Below are 25,360 nucleotides of genomic sequence, written 5' to 3'. Positions count from 1 at the left end.
ACGGCTGTGCTAGGCTCGCTGTCCCAGTTTCGGAGGCCGTGTACGACTGTGAGGCTTCGTATGTTCTGGGCATCGAGGTAATCGATGAGTCCATTGATGGCGTCTTGGATCTCTGCGTTCGAGAGCAGATGCCACGGGTGGAGGACTGCGTTGGTCGATTTCATTTTTTCATTTCTGTGAGTGAGTGAGTGAGTGAGTGAGTGAGTGAGTGAGTGAGTGAGTGAGTGAGTGAGTGAGTGAGTGAGTGAGTGAGTGAGTGAGTGAGTGAGTGAGTGAGTGAGTGAGTGAGTGAGTGAGTGAGTGAGTGAGTGAGTGAGTGAGTGAAGTGAGTGAAGTGAGTGAGTGAGTGAGTGAGTGAGTGAGTTAGCGAGCGAGTGAGCAAGCGCGTGAGCAAGCGAGTGAGTAAGCGAGTGATTTAGTGAGTTAGCGAGAGAATGGAGTGAATGAATGAGTAAACAAGTGAGCGAGCGAGTGGAGTGAGCGAGTAAGTGCATGAATGAGTGAGCGAGAGCGCGAGAAGAATAAGGGAGTGAGTGAGTGAATAAGCGAGTGAGTAAGTTAGTAAGCGAGTGAGTGAGTGAGTTAGTAAGCGAGTGAGTGAGTGATTGACTGAATAAACAATTAGTTGAGTTAGTAAGCGAGTGAGTGAGTGAATAAGCGAGTGAATAAGTTACTAAGCGAGTGAGTGAGTGAATGAGTTAGTAAGTGAGTGAGTGAGTGAGTGAGTGAGTGAGTGAGTGAGTGAGTGAGTGAGTGAGTGAGTGAGTGAGTGAATAAGCGAGTGAATAAGTTACTAAGCGAGTGAGTGAGTGAATGAGTTAGTGAGTGAGTGAGTGAGTGAGTGAGTGAGTGAGTGAGTGAGTGAGTGAGTGAGTGAGTGAGTGAGTGAGCGAGCGAGCGAGCGAGCGAGCGAACGGGTGAATGTAATGACCTAGCGATCGAGTGAATTGGCAAAACATAAAATAAAATTGTGGGGTTTTACATGCCAAAACCACGATCTGATGATGAGGTACGCCGTAGTGGGGGACTCCGCAAATTTACACCACCTGTGGTTCTTCAGCGTGCACCTAAATCTAAGTAGACGGGTATTTTCGCATTTCTCCCCCATCGAAATGCGGCCGCCGTGACCGGGATTCGATCCCGCGACCTCGTGCTCAGAAGCCCAACACCACAGCCACCAAGCAACCACGGCGGGTAAGTGAGTTGGCAGCCCTGTTAGTTATGGCTAGATATCTGGTTTTTAACGCACCCATAAATAATCCTGGCAAGAGCTATTAGACACGGGATAGAAAAGAAAGCTACACAAGGAATAATGGCAATAGCAAAAAGTGCAAACGCACATGATAAAAAAATAAAAGCCGTAAAGGCAAGCGCAGGTCACATGTGAGTAAAACCCAGAATACCCTGCGAATTAAGGAACAAGTTCTGGTGGAATGAGGATTACACTGCCAGGGAACGTATTCTGTGACGATATTTTCAATTTTCTCTCTATATATATACATCTGCTCTTCGTCATTGGCTCGCACACACCGCGTATACATAGCACTGGAATGCTGTCGCATTGGATGTTTCGTGCGGAAAAGAAGTATAGCCTTGATTTCAATGTTGAAGCCAAGGTACATTTCCGATTCAGCAACGGTGTGCCACAAACGCCCCGACTGAGTGTTCCCCCGTATCCTCGGTAACGCCATGCTCCCATTTCATCCATATGGAACACGGGTTGTAAGAACCATTCCAATGCGATTGAGCGAAGACGTGCACTCTCGCGCCGAACGAACACACCTTCCGTACTTTGTTCTCTCAGCGCGCCATTCGCAAATGGAAGTCGTGGGGTCGCAGAACGCACGGAGAGGCACGAAGCTTCGGAGATACGCCGTCAGCTGCGCAGCAGCCGTAGTTCGGACGGAAGCGGCCGCGTTTGTTTCTGGTGGTAAAGCTGAAACGACCGAAGGAAAGCATTCCGGGCAAAGCAGCAGCGCGGGTCCGTTGATTCGGCAGCGGCAAACGCGGAGCGCCGTTATAATATAGAAGGAAATGATGCGAGCTGACGGGCAGAGGGAACACGTATAAGCATTCCACGAAAAAGAAAATGAACCAACGTAGGATTCAGATTGACCCGGGCGGCGAAAATCAGGCTCTGTCATAACGAGTAGAAGGAAATGTCAGTACATTTTTATTTTCTTATCGGTAATCATTATACAGAAAAAGAAAGAATGAAAAACAATGAAGCTACATAAAAGAGCGCGGGTGGAAAAGCGATTACGAGGGCGGGAAGCCAAAACACGGAGACGGAGAGAGAGAGAGAGAGAGAGAGAGAGAGAGAGAGAGAGAGAGAGAGAGAGAGACGCTTTACAACCAGCAGCGCGGATCCGTCGATATGCGGGTGATAAATAGCCGAGATCTCGCGAAAGCGAGAGGAGAGAGATAGATATGAAGGAGGCAGGAGACGAGGGAGATGGCAGAAGGGATGGGGGTATCCCTCTGGCGCGATGCCAAATGGAAAAGACCTACTCGATCGAGCCGCCGACAAATGGCGCCATGGCTCGCCGCTCTGTGGCCCACATGTCGTGACGACGAGGCGTGAAAACATGCAAGCAAGCGGACATTCAAATGAACTTTTCTCATCTTTTCGTCTCTTTGGGATAGCGTGACCCGTAACGTTGCACATGTTTGCTTTCTCCTGTTCAGTTGCAGCCGAACGGGTAACATGCTCTTGAATGACTTTTCAGCGCGCACACCATAAAAGTAAGTTTTTTTTATGATAAGGCGGGTGATATACTTATTGATTGATCTGATGCCTCTTTACACTCAGCACTGTGGATAATACATTCCAACCGGATTCCACCCTTGCTTAGTTTTTGCGGCTGTAACGTTCATCCCACAAGCAGGTAATACTGTCTCACCCAGCTATTCAATGAGGTCTGCGCTCTGTGCAACCGTTTCTTCTCGCATTTAAAAAATTTTTGTTTTGGACTAATACGTATACGCAATATCAGCAATAATTATACGATAACCGAATTAATATAAAGAAGTGTTAATGAGGTATGAACGCTTTGTTGGACACTTAAACAAGGTCGAAAAGGCGTGTCGAATCAACAGCCTACTATGCCTCGATCCAACAAGCAACTGCAGTTCTACTCGCTCCCTACAAAAATATTGTATAGGCTAAATATACTTCGAATCACACTGTGCTCCAGTTGCCTTTAAGTTAATGGTTGTAGGTGCCGCACAACAATTGCAGCGCTTATCGTACTTACAGTACAAGCTATGCGAGTGACGTGATTCGCAGTTCCCCAGCGAGTGGGCGCCTCGCTCGGCAATCAACTCTTCTGGGCCGGCCAAGGTTTGAGCGCCAACGTCAAAGTGACGTTCGCCGCCTTGAGACACGAGAGGAAACGCGTGCGCTTTGGGCTTATATTGATAAGGCGATACGAGGGTGTCCCTGTGCGGGCCAGATATCTGTCTCCAAGTTGTCGCCGCCTCCAACAGAGGCGAAGGCGCTGTGCAGGAGACACTCGAGTTTGCCTGTGCGCTCCTGTAGGCTATGGCTGCATGGCAGAACACTCGAGCTTTGACAACACAAACCACCTTCCGTGTGTTGCTACGACCTGAAAAACTCAAACACCCGCCTAAATATCGAAGAGACAGTGACAATGTTTGGCGTGACGTCAGCTGAACGTGCTGCTACTTCCCGCTAAAAAGACTACGTTATACTATCTCGTTTTTTGCTGCTGCAAATTTGAGCACAGCGTTTGCCTCTGGGCGATCGCTGCAGACCATAAAATGCCGACTAGCTAAATCGGAATATATGCCGAGATTCTAAGATGTACAGTCGGCGTCACACTTGTGTAGAGCGCGGGAACGGCGCGGCCTCCTGGGCGCCCCGGAGGCCGCCGTTCCCGCGCTCTACACAAGTGTGACGCCGACTGTACACACAGTGTCTGAGCTGGTAGACAACGACCGGCCAGTGGCAAACACCCGTGCAAATATGCAGCAATGGGTAGAGTTCCTTAGTGGAACGTACAGTGTACACTGCGGGCTGAGCCTTCCCATTTATAAGGGATTGGGAGGAAATGTGGTGAGGCGTAATACAATACTTTGCTCATGAGAGGACACGAGGCCGAAAGCACAAAGCTTTTCGTTTGTAAGTCATCTTTCCCATTGGGCAGCAGCCTTCGCTAATGATATGTCTATAGCATTAGGATTGACTGAAAAATGCTTATGCGAAAAATCCTATCGTAAGGGCTTTTCGTGAATATGGGCCCTGGTCTGTCGAAAAAAAAAAAAACTATTTGGAGCGAACAGGCGCAAGCTTTCCAGTTTACATCGAGCTATGCAGATATCTAAGTGGGAAGTTTGCACGTTGTATGCGCGGAGTCTAACGGGGACAGCTTCAGGGTGAAGTGACGCATTCAGGGAAAGAAAGAGAGATGAGCCCAAGGCATGGATCAGGATTTATTTATATCGCTACCTGTGCTAACTTCCCCGTGACGGGTGTAACGGCTGCAGGTGCGAAAAAGCATCGCGGACGTTCTCTTAAGACACGAACACTGTTTTATGGACACGCCTGAAGGCTGTCTAGACTTGACATTTTGCCGCAGTCATATATATATATATATATATATATATATATATACATATATATATATATATATATATATATATATATATATATAAAGCCGTATCATAAGAAACCTACAAACACTGACACCAAGGACAACATAGGCATCAAGGCTGTCGTGGCTGGTTGTCTGAACTCCACCGCCGACTTCATTGCTACCAAAGCCTTCATCAAGGCTATCACTGACCTCAGCGTTCAACGCTCAGTCCGTCTCATCCACCCGTCTACAGTTCACGCTGCCTTAGCTCTTGCCTTGGAAACTCACATAGTATAACGCTCCACTGCAGTGCCCTGCCATCGCCCTTTTTCAAGTCACCAAGCGCCAGCAGGCCAAACCAGTCGCTCGGACGCATTCCGTCAGCGCTCTCCAACCATGCGCTTCTATCAATGCAACGAGATCGGCCATTACAGTCGAGACTGTGTGCGTCGTACCCCAATGTCGGAAAACTCACCGCGGGCCACCGAGGGCAGGACGTCGTCAAGTCCCTCTTCTGACTTGGGCCCGTTTACAGGTATGCTCGCGTTGCAAGTCGAGCTAGGTGAGCCACCGGTGCAATTACGCTTCTTTTTTTTTTTGCGACTTCCGTGCTCCAAAACATCTTGCGTCGGTAAGTGTATACACATTCATCGCGAGTTTCGCGAAAAATCCGAGGTTTCGTTTGCAGGGCCGACGCGTGTAAGCGGCCCCGAAACACTCAGCCCCGAACGATGGCACGAACACGGACACGGGCACGCGCATCGAAAAACCGCGCGGACTATTATCAGCCATAAGAGTAATCAGCGACGCAGGGCGCATATACAAACAAGCCCCACAGCGCGATCGTCGTCACGCGGCGCTTGCGTACCACGCGCAGCGGACGTGCTATAACGACGCCGCGGAGAGGCGCGAGCAAGCCGGGAAAGGAAATGCGACGAACGTGCCACGTGCCAAGTTGCCCAACAGAGGAACGCCCCCCCCCCCCCCCCCTCCGTTCGAGCGTCTGCGACCGGCGGTGCCAGTCTGGCTGCACCAGGGCCGCCACCAGCGATAGCGCCGATAGCCCCGTGCACTTGGCACGCGCCCACGCCGTCTGCTCGGTGCGGGGCCTCGTTGGTGGCAGCGGGTCGCCGCCTTGGATGTGATGCGCACATTTCTATCTCCCCTTCGTTGGCGAATCGTTAGCCTTAAGAGAGAGAGAGAGAGAGACGAGAAAAAAAAAAAAAAACGCGGATTCGAAAACGCAGGCTCACCGGTCCGTGGTCGAAAGGCAGTGTTTTCTTCAGCCAAACATTAACAATATGCAAATGCCACGTAGCTGGACAATGTTGTTTGCCGTCGCTTGGGGATGTTGAAGAGCAATATGAAAAACTCCCGATACAGCTTTCTGTTGCTCGATACGTGCTCCATAAAAGCGTTTTTTTTTTTTCGAGCGTGAAAGAAGCCCGCAAGTGCACGCAAAATTGCTGCGCGACTCGCGCCACTTGAAGCACTCTGCGTGTATTCGCGCGCTATACTTCCCCGCTCGCAAAAACACTTTTATGGAGCACGTATCGAGCAACACAAGATTTAGCTACATCTGTAGCTTTTCATGTTGCTCTACAATTTCCTCATCGACACTTTTTATCTAATTGCAATATCTGAGAAGTTGATTATATAATTTTAAGACGACTCACGCGACAACGTCGACGGCAGCAGAGCTCGCAGCGAGTTTTAGTGCCCTTCACTACATTGGGAATGAACAGCCACACAAGTGGACGATATTCTGCGATTCAAAGGCGGCACTGTAGTCTCTACTGTCACCTTTACGACGCGGGCCCCACGAAAAGCTAATATTTCACCTTACAGAGACGTTACACCATATAAGTGATGCAGGCCATAAAATAACTTTCCAATGGCTACCAAGTCACTGCGGGATTATCGGCAATGAACGGGCCGATAAAGCTGCACGTTCAGCCCATACTAAGGAGCACCGCGTACCAATTCCACTTTCCAGAACTGACGCAGCACGGAAGCTCCGCCTGCTTGCTCGGCAGTACACCATGTCACAATGGAATGACCCCCTTTTAAGAAATACGCGACTGTACTCACTTGACCCAACATTAAGTCCTCGAGCGCCATCACAGCTTCGCCGCGGAGACGCCACGCTTTTGCATCGACATGTGGTTGGGCGTTGCCTTTACCAAAGCCTATGCGTTCCGCATAGGGATGACCGACACCGCAACGTGTGACCACTGCGGCCATGAAGAACCAATTGGCCATATTTTGTGCGCCTGCCCGCAGTACGGTCCATAGAGGGAATGCCTTCGCCACGAAATTGACCAACTGGACGACCAACCGCTATCCGAAAAAAGAATTCTACAACGTTGAAAGAAGCTAACGTCACAGAAGAAGGCCGTGCAAGCACTATTGAGCTTTCTGCGATCTACCGGCCTTTGCGAACGCCTTTAACTGGAACGCCTTTTGTGTGTGTGTGTCTCCATGTGTGCGTGTTTCTTTTTTTCTCTCTTTCTTTAGCGTTTTCCTCTCTGTCATCTTTCTAACCCCTATCCCCCATCCCCAGTGTATGGTAGCAAACTGGAGACTCATATCTGGTTAACCTCCCAGCCATTCCTCTTCATTTTCTCTCTCTCTCTCTCTCTCTTGATTATTTACGACTGATTATCTAATTAGGAGGAATGAAAAAGAATTATCTCAGTATCTCCAAGCGACGGCAAACGAAATTACCTCGGTTCTGTCCGGCTACGTAGCATTTGCGTATTTTTGATGTTTGGCTCAAGTTACGTGGGACACCCCGTATACATTTTCGAGCAAGCAAATGGAAAGACGATTCCTTCCGTTTACATCGCTCACTCCACAAAGTCGGAACAGCCACTGTGCACGTGGCTTTAGAGATTCCATCAGCTATATCGACGGCACATACTGCGCACGACGAGTGGGGCCACAGATAAGGCGTGTGTACATTTCCCCGTCGCTCCACTACCGTGCGGGTCTCAGACGACTCCTCACATTCGCTCGCTTTCTTTATACCTTCCAGGCTTTTTACGAATTATTTCGTTTCTTATTTCTTTTTTTTTTCTCGGCGAAGGCGTCAATCTCTGGAACAATTTTGTAGTTGCGTGCGAGTGTCGTTGAGTATATATGGCGATAAGATGGGAAAACAGCTAGGCCACTTCGGAGGCCGCCATGCCGAGCGCTTTGACCATCATCATTTATTTTCCCTTAAGGGCCCCTGTCGAGGTATTACATAAGGGGGAGGGGGGTTACAGAAGATAAGAATAGAGACAAATACGTAGTTACAGCCTCCTACAAAACTCATTCTGTGGATTCGCATAAGAACAGAAAAAGAAAACCTAACAGGCACGGTGAATACAATACAAAAGCAAATAAGCAGAAAGTCACAATGTGAAATGGCAATCGCAAAAGAACGAAAACACAGTAAGTTCACTGTAAGGTTACGGTTTCAGGTGGTCTGTAAGCAGCTGTTCGAAGATAATGGGGTTAAGTTCGTTGACAACTCTGTCTGGTACATTGTTCAACTCTATTGTGGCGCTAGGCAAAAACGATTTATTTATGGAAAATGCTGCACCATGCAAGCGCTGGATGCTTCAAGAGTCAAAAAGGCGACGAGATATACGAATTGGTGGGATTAGACGCTTTCCATGTATTTGAGGGAAGCTACAATATAGTCAGTGGAAAAGGCAAAGCTTTGCAATTTTCCGACGGAACACCAATAGTTCAAGTCCTAGGGATGATTTAACCGTACTGACGCTTTATTCACGGCTGTACCTAGAAGTGATGAATCTAGCGGCACGATTTTGTGTCGATTCTAAAGTGTTAATTAAGCAAGTTTGGTGCGGGCTCCAAACGGCCGAGGCATATTCAAGTTTACTTCGAATGAAAGTTTCATAAGCTAGTTTTCTTGTGAATGAGGGGCACAGGGCAAGGGTACGTACGTCTGACGTAACCAACTGATGTAGTGCATGTCGGTAGCCAATTCTGTGATATGGTGAGACCAGCTCAACTTGCTGTTAACAGTGATACCGAGATAACGATATGATTCAACGGCGGATAGGGCTGTCGAGCTTAAAGAGTACGGATAATCCTAGTTAGAGTGTTTACGGGAAATCTGCATACCTTTACGTTTGGAGATGTTAAGCTTCATCAAAGGATTGGTGCACCAGGTTTCTATTAAGTGTAAGTCTTTTTTAAGCATTGCATGGTAGGTTTGGTCTGTAATGCGACAATAAAGTACGCAGTCGCCCGCAAAAAGTCGGATAGAGGATGATATGCCCTTAGGAAGGTCGTTTATGAAGATAAGAAAGAGAAGGGGACCGAGGACGGACCCCTGCGGAGGTCACGCCAGAAGTGGTGGAACAGTGATTTCCGACAGCTGTGTACTGAAAGCGATTAGCAAGAAAGCAACGGATCTATGACAATGTGAGAGGGTCGACACCGAGGCACAAGAGCTTGGCCAAAAGTCGGTGATGGGCAACACAGTCGAACGTTTTGGCAAAGTCTAGGTATATGACGTCAGTTTTGAGTGATGAGCCTAAGTTCAAGTGAAGTTCAGTAATAAATTCATAGCTAATTAAGCAACAACTGCGTAGATACTCGTGAAAGAAACAGACAGAGAATGAAAAAAAAGAAAAAAGGAAATTGAAGACAACAGAGGTCGAAAAATGAAATTGAAAACAAGAAACGTCACGCGTTCGGAGAATAAACGCACCAAAGTCGGATCGAGTCAACACCGAAACGACGGCGCCCACTCGTCCATCGATGAACACACACACTGCGGGGGCGATCGAGAGAGAGAGAGAGAGAGAGAGAAACCGCCCGCTGCTTTCCCCAGCTACGCCCACAACAAACGCTTTTGCAATGCGTGTGTGCGCTACGGGCGGACGCTAGGCGAAGTTCTTTTCTTTTTTTTTTTCTTTTTGCGGGCGCTATGCCGCATGTACTCTCGACTGCAAGGCGTCGGCGCGCGCACCGTATACAAGGCTCAATCAATACACGATACACTTCGGAACGACAAATCGATCATTCGATCGGTTTATTCAATCAGCAAAGCAGCTCTGTAACGCTCTGTAACGTGCAAGAGCTGCTCCGCTGCATAGCAAGGTAGCCGGCCCGGACAACAACACTCCGGCTCGTAAGGTGCAGGTCTTGTGTTGCTATCGGCAGCAAAATAATCGTCCAAGGCGATCAAGGTAGGCAGTCTTCTTAAAACTTGACAGTTAATGCAAAATAAAGTAAAATCACAGTGTTGAATAGACGACGCGTGTGGGTCAGAGCAAACCTAGACGAGAAGCGACGGAACCGAGGGTCTCGATTTTTATTAACCGTATCATAAGAAGACAACAAACAGACACCAAGTACAACATAGGGGAAATTATTTGTACTTGCTAATTGAATTAAAGAAATGATAAATTAATGGAAATGAAAGTGGATGAAGAAACAACTGGCCGCAGGCGGGATACGAACCCGCGTCTTCGCATCACGCGTACGACGCTCTTACCAACTGAGCTACCGCGGCGCCATCTTGCCGTCCGCTTCATGCGTTTTTATGTTTTAAAAACTAACCCTGGGAGCGTTAGCCAGTGCCAGCGCTCACTACAAGCCTTGGCAGCGGATGCGGAACATCCTTTCTGCCACAGGCGTCACGAGTACGTGATCAATTTGGGTGACGGCAACTGGTCAATAAAGCCACACATGCTACCTGAAGGCATCAGTGATGACGGATTCGGGACCCTCGTCGTTATGTAAGAACGAGAAGAAAGGGGGTTAACCGAGGGGCCCGATTGTTATTAATCCTATCATAAGAAGACAACAAACAAGGACACCAAGGACAACATAGGGGAAATTATATGTATTTACTGATTGAATTAAATAAATTAGAAATTTCTTTCTAATTTCTAATCCATCCACACCTGATGGATTAGAACTGTCATAAGATTCTCGCCCAAGGCAAGGAGAGAGAAGTAAACTTTATTACAGGCGTATTCGTTATTGAGACCCTGGCAGAGGAGCTTGCGTGGAGGCCACGTGGCCGCGCCGTGGTTAGCCCACTCTGGCTGAAGCAAGCAATACGTTTTTGGTTAGCAGTGGCGTCGGTTGAAATAATAATTTTTAGTGTGGAACTCTTTCACCATTGCGTCGTAGCGCATCAATGTTCAGGCTGCCCGACACTTCGAAGGCGCCTGCAACTGACACCAGAGCACACCGCAGCCTCCAGAACCTATGATACACGACGAGTTCTGCACCGGGAAAAAGAGACGACCAGAACGTGTCGGAGGTTGTCCCGCACATTTCATACAGGAAAATAAGCTTTAAGTATTATTTGTTGTTATACTAACCCACACGAACGCGAGTACGAACCAATAAACAATAAAAACAAACGAAAAAAGAAAGCAAGGAAGAGGAGGAGATAACTAACTTGAAAGAAGGCAGAGCGGTCGCCCTGAGCTTATGCGCTCTAGCCTGCTACTCTGCACAGGGGGAGGGGGAACGGGGACATAAAGGAGTAATAATAATAATATTTGGGGTTTTACATGCCAAAACCACTTTCTGATTATGAGGCACGCCGTAGTGGAGGACTCCGGAAATTTTGTCCACCTGGGGTTCTTTAACGTGCACCTAAATCTAAGCACACGGGTGTTTTCGCATTTCGCCCCCATCGAAATGCGGCCGCCGTGGCCGGGATTCGATCCCGCGACCTTGTGCTCAGCAGCCCAACACCATAGCCACTGAGCAACCACGGCGGGTGGGACATAAAGGAGTGATGAGGGATGATCATGAATAGAAAGATGGATGCGCAACGGTGAAAGCGAGTTCAACATTCTGATGATAAACATTCAGAAGTCTCATCCATGAAGCCACTACCGGATTCCGTGTCTAGTCTGTTGTTAGCAATTCAAATGAACTTTCAATATAAAGGCGCTAAGACGAAGCTGGTGTGTGGGCCTCCCCTGCGTGAGCAGCACAAGAACGAATGAACAAGCCAGCTGACAGAGACACGAACAGAAGGGGACGAAAGACAGATGCTACCCTCCTTTGTTCCGACGACAGACGTCAAAATGCCGTGCGAACAAACGGAAGTGTGAAAAATCAAGGACAAAAGAGCCGCAAAACCTGTCCCAACTTTTATTCATGACCAGTCGGCGACTATAAAGTGGTCAGATCGCCCTTTCAGGAGCTATCTGATTGATAAACGAGTTGGACATCTGAGTTTCGTGAACTTTCAGTAAACCAGCACAAACCTTACAGTTACAAGTTTTTGTAATGCCAAAACGTTCCGCGCAGAGCACACTATAATGGCGTTGTGTTAGCGGCATGCTATGAAGCAAGGGAAACATGAGCGGGAGTATTCGAATACCAGAAGCCAGACTTCCTTAAATACCATACTATACGAGTTTGCGCTAAAGGCAGCGAGACAGCTTGCAATTAGTCGCTGGTTCAGGGTAGTGCTACCTATCACTGGTAATGCCTGTGCCCCACGCGTGCATATACCCAAACGCCCAACTACAGATGTACTAGAGCGGAGACGACGACTATCGACGAGAGCGCAGGTGATAGTCCCACAGCGACGTCCATGATGTCTCGCTGCAGAACATAACACAGCAGGTTTCCCTTACAATGGTGAAGTTCGTCACGTTTCAGACAGACAGACAGACAGACAGACAGACAGACAGACAGACAGACAGACAGACAGACAGACAGACAGACAGACAGACAGACAGACAGACAGACAGACAGACAGACAGACAGACAGACAGACAGACAGACAGACAGACAGACAGACAGACAGACAGACAGACAGACAGACAGACAGACAGACAGACAGACAGACAGACAGACAGACAGACAGACAGACAGACAGACAGACAGACAGACAGACAGACAGACAGACAGACAGACAGACAGACAGACAGACAGACAGACAGACAGACAGACAGACAGACAGACAGACAGACAGACAGACAGACAGACAGACAGACAGACAGACAGACAGACAGACAGACAGACAGACAGACAGACAGACAGACAGACAGACAGACAGACAGACAGACAGACAGACAGACAGACAGACAGACAGACAGACAGACAGACAGACAGACAGACAGACAGACAGACAGACAGACAGACAGACAGACAGACAGACAGACAGACAGACAGACAGACAGACAGACAGACAGACAGACAGACAGACAGACAGACAGACAGACAGACAGACAGACAGACAGACAGACAGACAGACAGACAGACAGACAGACAGACAGACAGACAGACAGACAGACAGACAGACAGACAGACAGACAGACAGACAGACAGACAGACAGACAGACAGACAGACAGACAGACAGACAGACAGACAGACAGACAGACAGACAGACAGACAGACAGACAGACAGACAGACAGACAGACAGACAGACAGACAGACAGACAGACAGACAGACAGACAGACAGACAGACAGACAGACAGACAGACAGACAGACAGACAGACAGACAGACAGACAGACAGACAGACAGACAGACAGACAGACAGACAGACAGACAGACAGACAGACAGACAGACAGACAGACAGACAGACAGACAGACAGACAGACAGACAGACAGACAGACAGACAGACAGACAGACAGACAGACAGACAGACAGACAGACAGACAGACAGACAGACAGACAGACAGACAGACAGACAGACAGACAGACAGACAGACAGACAGACAGACAGACAGACAGACAGACAGACAGACAGACAGACAGACAGACAGACAGACAGACAGACAGACAGACAGACAGACAGACAGACAGACAGACAGACAGACAGACAGACAGACAGACAGACAGACAGACAGACAGACAGACAGACAGACAGACAGACAGACAGACAGACAGACAGACAGACAGACAGACAGACAGACAGACAGACAGACAGACAGACAGACAGACAGACAGACAGACAGACAGACAGACAGACAGACAGACAGACAGACAGACAGACAGACAGACAGACAGACAGACAGACAGACAGACAGACAGACAGACAGACAGACAGACAGACAGACAGACAGACAGACAGACAGACAGACAGACAGACAGACAGACAGACAGACAGACAGACAGACAGACAGACAGACAGACAGACAGACAGACAGACAGACAGACAGACAGACAGACAGACAGACAGACAGACAGACAGACAGACAGACAGACAGACAGACAGACAGACAGACAGACAGACAGACAGACAGACAGACAGACAGACAGACAGACAGACAGACAGACAGACAGACAGACAGACAGACAGACAGACAGACAGACAGACAGACAGACAGACAGACAGACAGACAGACAGACAGACAGACAGACAGACAGACAGACAGACAGACAGACAGACAGACAGACAGACAGACAGACAGACAGACAGACAGACAGACAGACAGACAGACAGACAGACAGACAGACAGACAGACAGACAGACAGACAGACAGACAGACAGACAGACAGACAGACAGACAGACAGACAGACAGACAGACAGACAGACAGACAGACAGACAGACAGACAGACAGACAGACAGACAGACAGACAGACAGACAGACAGACAGACAGACAGACAGACAGACAGACAGACAGACAGACAGACAGACAGACAGACAGACAGACAGACAGACAGACGGACGGACGGACGGACGGACTGCCACTGCATAGGTGAAATAAACCTACAAATCGTTTGGCTAGCAGATTACTTACGGAACAAAGGACATGATAGGACCCGACTGCGCTTTCCTAAGACTCTTGGCCTCTGAGGCCAGTGCTCATTACGGGCTCATGTACTGTCTATTATTAAGGCGAAAGCCTTAAGTGGCTCATGGGTAGAAAAATCCGTTGTCCAACGTTATCGAAAAATGAACCATACGGCGTTATGACCCGAAAATTCAATGGCACTGAAATTGACGATGCCACCCACGACCACTGGTGGGACTCGATCCCACGACCTTTGGTGGTAGTCGAACTCATGACCTTTGGTGGTAGTCGCACTCGCGACCTTTTGGTGGGGCCAAAATTCAATGGCACCAAATTGATGGTGCCACCATTGATGGTCGAACCCAGGACCGTTGGTAGGAGTCGAACCCATGGCCGCTGGTGTTAATTAAGGCACTTGAAACCGCGACCTTCGGTGGGAGTCGAACTCGCGACCTTGTGGTGGGACCAACATTCAATGGCGCCAATATTGATGGTGCCACCATTGATGGTCGAACCCAGGACCGTTGGTGGGAGTCAGACCCATGGCCTTTGGTGTTAATTAGGGCACTTGAAACCACGACCTTCGGCGGCAGTCGAACTCGCGACCTTGTGGTGGGACCAACATTCAATGGCGCCAATATTGATGGTGCCACCATTGATGGTCGAACCCAGGACCGTTGGTGGGAGTCAGACCCATGGCCTTTGGTGTTAATTAGGGCACTTGAAACCACGACCTTCGGCGGCAGTCGAACTCGCGACCTTTTGGTGGGACCAATGCCTCCTCTACTAGATGCCCGCCGCGTCGCTCGCATTCCCATTGTAGCGGCGGTTCCCTTAGTTCGGCATATATTTCGTGAGGCGGCGCTCGTTGCCTTTTCAACTTCCGGCAGCGGCGGCCGAATGCTTCCGCCGGCGCGTTCGTAGCGCCGATGGCGCCGATATGCGCGGACGTCTGTGAGCGAGAGTTCTCGCGGGCCTCCGAGACGGTGACAGATGCCATGGTAATCTCAGAGGCTGCAGCGCGTAATCTAAGTTGCAGGTGTTCGCCATGAGAGGCGCTCGTTGCCTTTTCACGGAGCCGAGAAAAGGGAGAGGGCACGGAACCGAGTTTACCGGACAACGCGGCAGGCATCTAGTAAAGGAGGCATTGGTGGGACCAAAATTCACGGCACCAAAATTGATGGTAACACCATTGAATGTCAAACCAAGGACCATTGATGGGAGTCGAACCCATGGCCTTTGGTCTTAATTGAGGCGCTTGAAACCCTGGCCTTTGGTGGGAGTCGAACTCGCGACCTTTGGATGGGACCAAAATTCAATGGCACCAAAATTGATGGTACCACCTTTGACAGTCGAACCAACGATCTTTGGTGTTAATTAATGCACTAGAACCCACGACCTTTGATGGGAGAAAACAAGTAGTAGGAAGTAACAACGTATTCGAATAAGAATGTCAAGTAATTTAATCAATGTCTCGTGAGCGCGCAGGCTTCCGCCTTCATCTTCTTTAGCGTACGCTCTTCTCTTCATTGTGGCACTTCAGACTGGCGCTGCATAAAGAACCAGCCACTATTAAAATTATGCTAGCCGGTTCCCCTCTGTCCATAAAAGGAAACGTTACCACAAGGTGTGCACAGACAAGTCTATCGATCGTCTGCCTAAATTTACCCTTGTAATGACGCCCTCACATAGTGGAGCTATGCCACAACTTAACCGCATCCGAACCTGGATGAGCATATGAAGGGGACAACTAGCGAAGACTCGAAGGCAGAAACAAGCTCAAAGGTATGGCGCAGCTTGTCTAAAAATTGCCCGCCGCGAACGAATAATTTCCTTTAAAGAATACGTCTAGGAATACGGAACGCATAATTTACAGGTTCAGCAGGTTCAGGTTTACTAATCAATGTCATGTTACAAAGACTTAATGAGAAAAGTTAGCAAAGGAAGTTCAGAAAAAAAAAGACCTATCAGAAGAAACCTTCTGGATAACTACTATACAACATTCGTAACAAAAATACAGAGGACTTGCCAAGTATAAAGCAAGTAAGTAACAACGGTTTCAAATATTCCGTACAAAACTGCGACTACAAAAAAAAAGACACATAACATATTACACGTAAATAAAGGCTCAAGAAATAGTAGGCCAGCATGCGCGTAATTTCAACAGGCTTAAATAAATATAACTCTATATCACATTGTTTGATGTTAGTTGGGAGCCAATTCCACATGTATGACGTTGCATATTTCATAAAACCTCCCGTTATTACAATAGGATGAGAGCAAATTACCGTGTTGCACACTTCGTACTTTCTCGCACATCTTTTCAGGTGAAAAAAGAAATAAAAGAAAACAGCAGCAGTAGCTGCAGCGGGAGAAACCACTCGCTTTATTCGTTTTTATTTATTTATTTATTACTTTTCTTGCACCGAGATGTACGCATTAGATTAATGAACCAGCCAGCTCAAGGAAGCCACGTCGAAAAAGTTATCGTGTTGGTGCGAGAATGATCTTGAAGCTATCCTTCGTTCTCTATTTCTTTATATTTTTCTTCGTGTGCGTGCGAAGGTAGTTTTGAGGGGGGGGGGGGGTGCATGAATGCCAGCAAAAGTAAACGGAAACACCGCAGCAAACGCACGAACACGTTACAACCAGCTAAGCGAAAGCGAGAGGCCTAAATCCGCCTACACTTGTAATAAGCGCAGCTTTTCCTGGTAGCTTACCCCTACGGCGGCGAAAGTGACTACTTGCAGAGAAAAATTCAAACATAAAGACAAAGAAGTAAAGGTTAGACAATGCGATATGCCCAAGAAGAAAAAGGAAAAATAGAGAAAGGAAGGAACGAAAGAAATCAAGAAAAAGCCCGGATTAGCAAGTCAGCGGTCAACGAAGGTCTAAATGGAAAAGTGATCAGTAAGAAAGAATATAGAATGAATGCGGCGGTGTGTGTGTGCGTGCGAAGGTAGAGAGAGAACGAACAAAGGGCGCTCAGATTAGTATCGGAGAGCAGTGTGTGGAATAAGGCAACGAGGAAACAGGACGCAATGGATTCTCCATCGTCAACGTTGGCGCGGCAGTGGTGGTGGTGCATTCGCTACGAACAGCGGGGGGAAAGGAAAACGCCCCGGACGGACGCGAAAGGGCGGAGGGAAGAGGAGGAGGGGCGAGTGTTATTTTTACTCGCGAACGCGACGACGCGCAACCGCTTGTGAAAGAGCGCGCAGCACGCGAGCGCTAGCGCCTCGTGTTTTTCTCGTTTGCAGTCTTCGCCCTCTCTCTCTTCCTTCCTCTGCGGCTTTTTCGCTCTCTCCACAGCAATCCCTCAACACCAGCAGCGGAGACCTTGGGGGAAGACCGGACACACCGCGCGACGCTGCGTCCTTCTCTCCGCCCACCAGCGCGGAGAACTCCCCTTCCAGCACACGTCGAGAGATCACGCCCGCTTCACGTGAGCGATAAGCGACGACAACGACGCAAGAGCCGGTCGGTGGCAGCGGCCATGCGCCGACCGACGATCCGACCGCGGATCGTCGTAAACTGCCCAAACCCAGCCGCAGCCATGGGAGCGTGTAGAGGTAGGCGGCGCCAACGCAGAGTGAGCTGCTCGCGTAGGAAACAAACACAAGCGACACGTAAGGTAGGGGACGGAAAGCGATCTCGCGCAAGCGTTTACGTGCACCGTGCAGGCGGTACAGGTATAGGTACACGTCGGTACGGGTATATAGACATACGAGAAAGCGGAAAACCAGAACGATACCCAAGGTCCCACCCTCGCGGTCGTGTTCTATTCTCGCCGCAGCCAGCTACGACGCCAGTTTGGCTGTAAGCAATGAATATATAGATGGGTGGTGTATGAGCGTCCCCTGTGAATCAGGGTGGTGGGCGTATGCAACCAATCTCGTCACTTTACCTTTCTTCTGCGCCCATTTTCAATCTTTGGGACATACTGCTCGTGTTTACAAACTAATTACCCTGAATGAAAAAAAAAAATCACCGATGATTAAGATACTACCTAATGCGAAATTCGGACGCAGCTCTATACGTGTTTTCATTTCGCGATATACTGAGGCAAAGAGTTTCAGAGAGTCATGTAGCACAGTCGGCGATCGTCGAAAATCTGATCTGCGGGTCAAGCGCGTCGGCTTTTATACATGGCTCGTCGAAGCTTTAGGTGTAATCGATGGTGCCGTGTGGATTCCAGAAAGTGCTACGCAATTCACGTCGCGCATACGATCAGTTTACAAAAGAATCGCAAACCGTTACAACCGAAACAAGCGCGAGCGAGAGTATGACGCGAGCAGACGATAGTACGAAACGAACGGTCCGGCTGAGACCAGTTACAAGTTCGCACCGAGCGGTGCGAACTTGTAACTTGAGCGGTGCGACGCCGCTGACGCTCGCCACAGGAGCTGCGCTCTAAAAAAATACATTGCTCCAAGATGCACTCTTTATTATCCTTGCTTTTACTCCACCAATACTCCAGTCATCTTTCACTATTCTCCACTGCAGATTCATTAAACATTACTTTCTATCCCAATGCATCGGGCAAAGTTACGTCTCACTGACCTCTGGATATACACCGCGACACGCTTTTCTGTGCCATTGAATTTTGGTGCCATAACACCGGACGGTCAAATGTTCACCCCATGAGCCGTTTCAAGCTTTCGCCTTAATTAATTAATTAATACGCTATTCTAAGCTTTTCCACCCCCTTTTCCACCTCTACCACGTGACCGCGGCTTCCGATACTTCACACACATGCACTCTTTTTCCCCTTTGACGCTCCTGATGCATGGCAACGCTTACATAATTGTCCCTTTCGCCCGATGGCGAAGCACCTAAACGATAGACAGGTTTAGCGTCGCGCTGAAGGCGTTTAAGGACGCTGTCGTGATGAGAAGCGCGCCAGCGGCACTGCAGGCTTCGCAAGCACCTCGGTGGTGCACGAGATGAGACCGAAGGAAAACCGTCGGCGTTAGCGAGTGCATCCTAATAACGGCGACGCAAAGCGCGATGAAGCATCTTCATGCCAGAACAGCGCCTAAAAAGATCGTCACTGGCGCAGTGGCTGCAATACTTTTTTTCCCCAAGGCTGTACGTGCATACGCCACCGGGCGCCCTGCGCCGCCGAGAGGCAGGGAGGGCGAAGGCGCATCGAGCAACGGCGCACGATACAGCTACGCCGTTCCCGGCAGCCCACGGCGTCGCACGGCCGCGAGAGGCGGAGGAGCCCGCGGCGCCACCGCGTCTGGATCGTCGACATCGCGAGCTCCCCGCGCAGCCTTGAAGGGACGCACGTCCGGCGTGACGCCGGTAGCGCCCGGTGCGGCATGCACGCGGCGCACGCGAGGGGAATATAACCGCTTCGGCGTATACACACATCGGGACAGGCAGTCCGCGCCTGTCTCGCCCCGGCCGCAGCCACGTAACCGGTATTACATCCGGCTCTGGCACCCCTGTATCACCCAGGAGGCGGGTAGCATACAGTGAACGTCACACGTCCCGTCAGTGGCAGTTACGCGCAGCAATGCACCACGCATTGCATACTTTCTCGGTGAAGTTACGTGCAGCACTGCCCCTTTTATAGTCTCTCGCTTTGCACTTTCCCTACAGCAGTTGTACTCGCCGAAACAGTACATGCTTCTAATCACGCTTACGTGCAGTACGACAAGCGTTTACCTTCGTACACCTATAACTTTGGGTATGTGTCGCGCAACCTAACGAACCTTTTTACCGCTACAAACGCGTCCAACGTCGGTCCAGCCGGGGAATGGTGCGTGAAGTGCGCAGAAGACGTGCCATAGTGGCAGGCTCTCGGTACACAAAACATGGCGTTATCGAATGACGCTCGACCTACCTGACGCTACGTATCGAAGAGTCAAACGATGCAGCGGCGTGATGCAGCGGCGCTAAGAAGACGCCGAACGTGGTTCGGTTCCAGAATTCAAAGACGATGCACGAAATTAGTGTCACTCGCTCCCACCGGCGACAGCGAAAGCAGTCTTCGCCACCGTTGGCTATGTTGCCGCCCGGCGCGCGATCTTATTTCTCTCGCCTATCGACGGACGCGTGACTTGAAAGAGCGACGCGATGGGTTACGGTCACTGCTACATGCCGTCCGCTACAGGGAGGCTGTATGCGATAAAGGAAGCTCGGAACCGCTTCGAGAGACAGGAGGCCGCGCGGAGTATAAGAATGCCGATTTCAAGACTCGTGGTAAAGAACGCCACAACAGATGACGCGGTTTACGTATGTAGGCTGCGTTTTTCTCATTAGGTGGTGGTGGTGATAACTTTATTGCAAACAAGGGAGTTGCGGACACGCAGGTCCTTGGGCCCCCGCACGGCCCCACTGCACTCAAACGTTCATGTCCCGGAGGCTCATGACGCTGGCAGCCCGGCCTGTGGCAATGGCTTGCTTGGCCGGGTCCTCGGAGCGCAGTAGGGTCTCCCAAGCCTCCCAAGTAGTAAGGTGCTCCAGGCCCCGCGGGGGAGGATCCGCCGGGCAGAGGAAAAGAATGTGATCGAGAGTGGCTTTGGGGTGGTGGCAGAGGGTACAGAAGGGGTCGGTGTGGACGTGGTGATAGCGCGAGCGTATATAAGGGGAGGGTAAGGTGCGTGTATGGAGCCGCCTATCTGTCTATTTTTGTGTGACCGTCACTGACTTTTGTATTCATCAATTGTGAGAAGCCACAGTTTTATCCCGCGCAGCGTACCCAATATCTGAGGAAAGGAACACAAAGTGAGCTGTCCAGTAGTAATAAGTGTTGAAAAAGAAAAAAATATATAATGCGCCTGTCGACGGCAAATAACTGCAAAAATGATCGCTATACTAAATGACCGCTATCAGACGAGTTTCCTTTAGGTCCTTGGCCTAATGCAAACAGCGCAGCCCTATAGTAACAAGAGCCGCTATAGCTTTTCTCCAAGCCACTGGGCTGGACGCACGGCTTTAGAGATGCCACAACTATGTGAATTTGTATATACGCATCTATTCCTTATACCATCATCATTCATCAGCCCTTTCCCTCCACGTCCCTTTTCCCCAGTGTAGAGTAGCAGGCCAGAGCAAGTTATAGCTCAGGCCGACCTCTCTGCCTTTCTGTAAATAAATTTCTCTCTCCCTCTCTTTTTTTTTCTCTATGGACTATATGGAATTATTTAAAATCTTCTGCGGCAGATAGCACAATTCTAGTGCGTGAGCTGAATGACTCGACGAGGCGGACATTACTTGTGCGATAAATCGAAATACGGAATCTGCGAATTAACAAATTATTGATAATTAACTTTCTGGGTAATTGTTTACGGTACATATCGCAGTTTGCGCAATGTAGGCGGCGAGCTCGCAAGGCGTATTCACTTGGAACGAATTATTAGAATAACACTAGTTTAGAGATGTTCTTTCCGAAAGTGTGCGATGGATGTCTCATCTCAGGATAATCTCAGGATGTCACCAGTTTCAATTCCCGAACTTTAGAGAGAAATGCACTGGTGTTCCAATTAGTTTTTATTTTTATTTTTTTCAGTGCATAAAACGACGTTTTCTTAAAAGAGTAACTGGAACGTCAATGAATTTTTCGGCAAAGTTCGGAATATCGCGAAACTGGTGTCATGCTGAGAATTCCTTCCATGTGCATCCGCCTTGCGAACTCCAGGGCTAGAATTTCTATCTGCGTCTTTTCTGGCCTGTACAAAGCCAATGAACTTTTGTTAATTAGTCGATTATGTATTTCGATTTTTCGTGCAAGTCCGCCTTTTCGAGTAGACCAGCTCATGAATTAGAATTGTTGTATAAAGCAGTCTGTGCCAAAAATGTCACGATCATAGCAGGCGCCAAGCTGACGCCAGGAGCCATGAGCATACAACTCACGTACCCTTGAACTTCTTTTTTCTCCCCTCTTCCTAATTATCCATCCAGCTACGTCGTGCAGCATGCCGAAAGCATGTGAAATAATAGAGCGGGATAAATGCGGCCGTCTATCTGCAAATCGCGGACGGCAGCATGCAGCGCGTCAGGCACACTTCATCGGCACGAGGGAGGAGGGTCGCCGGCTATACGCAGCGACATGTGCCCGGCGGGCAATCGTGAAAGCTCGCAACGGATTTAGCTTTCCGTCGACGGACGGTCAGACGCTGACCAAGGCCGCTTCTTTCTCCGCGGCCGTGCACGTGATCGCAATTGCTCGATTTCCTCGAGTGTCGCGCCAGGAATCCGGTGGTACGGCGCCGAGATGCGCGAGAGCGCGAAAAGCGAGAAAGCCTGACGATTTTCGTCTCGCCATCGTGGTCGTGCTCCGGGGATACGGATGATCGATCACGGGAGGAGGGGGGGGGGGGGGGGGGATGACGTCAGGGGGGCTGCTAAATCGAGCGCGAGTCCAAGTTTACACGCACACAGCAACAGCTGCGAGAGATTGTGTTTACACATCGAGCCACTGGTTTCCGGCTTACGCATATTTTTTCGCTCAAATCGTGGAACTCCAAACGAGGTGCACTGTTGCTCAAACCGGCATCTAATCTGGCAGAGGACAACGGGATGTTTTTTTTTTTTTTTTTCTCTTGAAGGGGCCCAAGCGAAGGGTGGACTCTTTCTTTTTTTCCCGGGCTGTTTGTATATGCACACAGCTAAAGCTACTAAAAGCTGTGCACGTATTATTATTATTATTATTATTATTATTATTATTATTATTATTATTATTAAACTATTTCAGTTTAACAGAATAGCACTGTTCTATTCAGGCACGTACCCAGGATTTTTTTTCGGGGGGGGCCCACCACCTCCATCATCATCATCATAATCATTATCATCATCATCATGTTTTATGTCCACTGCAGGACGAAGGCCTCTCCCTGCGATCTCCAATTACCCCTGTCCTGCGCCAACCGCTTCCAACAAGCGCCCGCGAATTTCCTAATTTCATCGCTCCACCTCGTGTTTTGTCGTCCTCGATTGCGTTTTCCTTTTCTTGGTACCCATTCTGTAACCCTAATGGTCCAACGGTTATCTAACCGGCGAATTACATGACCTGCCCAGCTACATTTTTTCCTCTTGATGTCAATTAGAATATCGTCTATACCCGTTCGCTCTCTGATCCAAACCGCTCTCTTTCTCTCTCTTAACGTTATGCCTAGCAATCTTCGTTCGATCGCTCTTTGCGCGGCCCTTAACTTGCTCTCAAGTCTCTGCCCCATATGTCAGCACTGGCAATGTTCACTGATATCACACCTCACTATTCAATAATAATGGTAAGCTTCCAGGCAGGAGCTCGCAATGTCTGCCGTATGCGATCTAACCTATTTTTATTCTTCTGTGAATTTCCTTCTCATGATCAGGGTTCCCTGTGATTAATTGACCTAGGTAAACGTACTCATTCACAGTCTCTATAGTGGCCGACTGCAGATCCTGATCTCTTGTTCCTTTGCCCGGCTATTTATCATTATCTTCATCTTCTGCATAATAATATTCAACCCCACTCTTACACTCTCTCTGTTAAGGTGTCCAATCATTTGTTGTAACTCGTCTGCACTGTCGTTGAATAAAACAATGTCATCGGCAAACCGAAGGTTGCTGAGATATTTACTGTCGATCTTTACTCCTAAGCCTTCTCAGTTTAATAGCTTGGATTCTTCTAAGCACGCAGTGGAGAAATTGTGTCTCCCTGCCTGACCCCTTTCTCTATAGGTATCTCCCTGCTTTTCTTGTGTAGAATTAAGGTAGCTGTAGAACCTCTGTAGATATTCTTACGCGAAGGACGAGTCAGTAAGACGAGAAACTATTTACAGATTATGTTTATAACAACGGTTGCCGCGCTGACCGGTTAGATTCACAGTGCGAGCCCAGTTCGTTCTTCCTCCTCTTTTCTGGAGTGATGGCGCCCACGCGCCTCGTTCAAACAAACAAATACCACATGCATGTAGCAACATTTTCCAAGCTTTTTACGTAAGCGTTCTGTACTCCCTGGTTACGTAGTGCCTCTATGACTGCTGGTATCTCTACTGAATCAAATGCATTTTCGTAATCTGTATAAACCACATAGAGAGGCTTATTGTACTCTGCGGATTTCGCGATAACCTGATTGATGACATGGATGTGATCCATTGTAAAGTATCTCTTCCTGAAGCCAGCATATTCCCTTGGTTGACAAAATCCAGTGTTGCCCTTATTCTATTGGAACTTATTTCGGTAAATATTTTATATAATTCTGGGAGCTAGCTAATCGTGCTATAACTTTTCAATTCTTTAACGTCTCCTTTCTTGTGGATTAGTATAATGTCTGCATTCTTCCAATTTTCTGGGACCCTTGCAGTCGATAGACACTTCGTATAAAGAGCCGCCAGTTTTCCAAGCATTATGTCTCCTCCATCTATGATTAAATCGACTGTTATTCCAGCTTCTCCTCCCGCTCTTCGTCGTTTCATGTCTTGCAGGGCCCTTCTGACCTCATCGCTAGTTGTAGGAGAGTTTCTGTATCCTGTTCATTGCTCTTTCTAAGTGAGGTATCGTGACTCCTCTGGGTACTGTATACAGGTCAGCTTAGAATTTTTCCGCTGCTTTTGCTATATCTTCGAGATTGCTGATGATATTATCCTTCTTATCTTTTAGTGCATACATCATAGTTTGTCCTATGCCAGGTTTCATATTTACTGATTTCAGGCTGCGTTCATTTTTTACGGCTTCTTCATTGTTTCTCATGTTATAGTTTCGAATATCAGTTATTTTCACCTCGTTGATCAGTTTTGACAGTTCCGCGAATTGCGTAACGCTGTGCGGCTGGCAGTCTCATACAACCGCGTAGAGCGCAGGACTCTGCGATTCTAGACGTACTGCGCTCACTGCGAAAGGTTAGAAAAACACCCACATAAGCACAGCAGAGAAGTGGCTGCGTGAGGCGGTTCGACCGATAACTGTAGAAGCGTCATTCAAAACAAGTAATTGTTCTCCGCTTCAGGCGGCGTTTTCTCTATTTGCTTTTTAAATAAAAAGATGTTGATCCATAAATATTCTCATAAACAACG

General features: G+C 48.7%; 1 protein-coding gene, 1 long non-coding RNA gene and 1 other non-coding gene across 6 annotated transcripts in view; 1 reads left to right on the top strand and 2 right to left on the bottom strand.

Annotated features, from left to right (window-relative positions):
- Positions 1 to 25,360, bottom strand: part of HDAC4 (histone deacetylase 4) — a 337,065-nt gene that overhangs the window by 180,562 nt on the left and 131,143 nt on the right. Inside the window, exon 1 of one of the 4 annotated variants that reach the window (XM_065453153.2) lies at positions 20,203 to 20,318. The exons of 2 other annotated variants lie outside the window; for them this stretch is intronic. The gene's annotated coding sequence lies outside the window, so the exon portion shown is untranslated. Of the gene's footprint in view, positions 1 to 3,257; positions 3,281 to 20,202; positions 20,319 to 25,360 lie in introns of those variants that run through there. One more of the 4 variants, XM_065453155.2, reaches the window with a different exon arrangement.
- Positions 10,062 to 10,134, bottom strand: TRNAT-CGU (transfer RNA threonine (anticodon CGU)). The gene has a single exon. It is a non-coding gene; the product is annotated as a tRNA-Thr (tRNA).
- LOC139054524 (uncharacterized) overlaps positions 16,073 to 25,360 on the top strand; it is a 40,066-nt gene continuing 30,778 nt past the window's right edge. Inside the window, exons 1-2 of the long non-coding RNA XR_011511305.1 lie at positions 16,073 to 16,133; positions 17,661 to 17,920. This is a non-coding gene — a long non-coding RNA (uncharacterized lncRNA). The remainder of the gene's footprint in view (positions 16,134 to 17,660; positions 17,921 to 25,360) is intronic.

Source organism: Dermacentor albipictus, chromosome 1 (assembly GCF_038994185.2).
Source record: "Dermacentor albipictus isolate Rhodes 1998 colony chromosome 1, USDA_Dalb.pri_finalv2, whole genome shotgun sequence".
Lineage (NCBI taxonomy): Eukaryota > Metazoa > Arthropoda > Arachnida > Ixodida > Ixodidae > Dermacentor > Dermacentor albipictus.
Note: the sequence above shows the minus strand (reverse complement) of the source record. Positions and strands in the feature narration are given on the sequence as shown.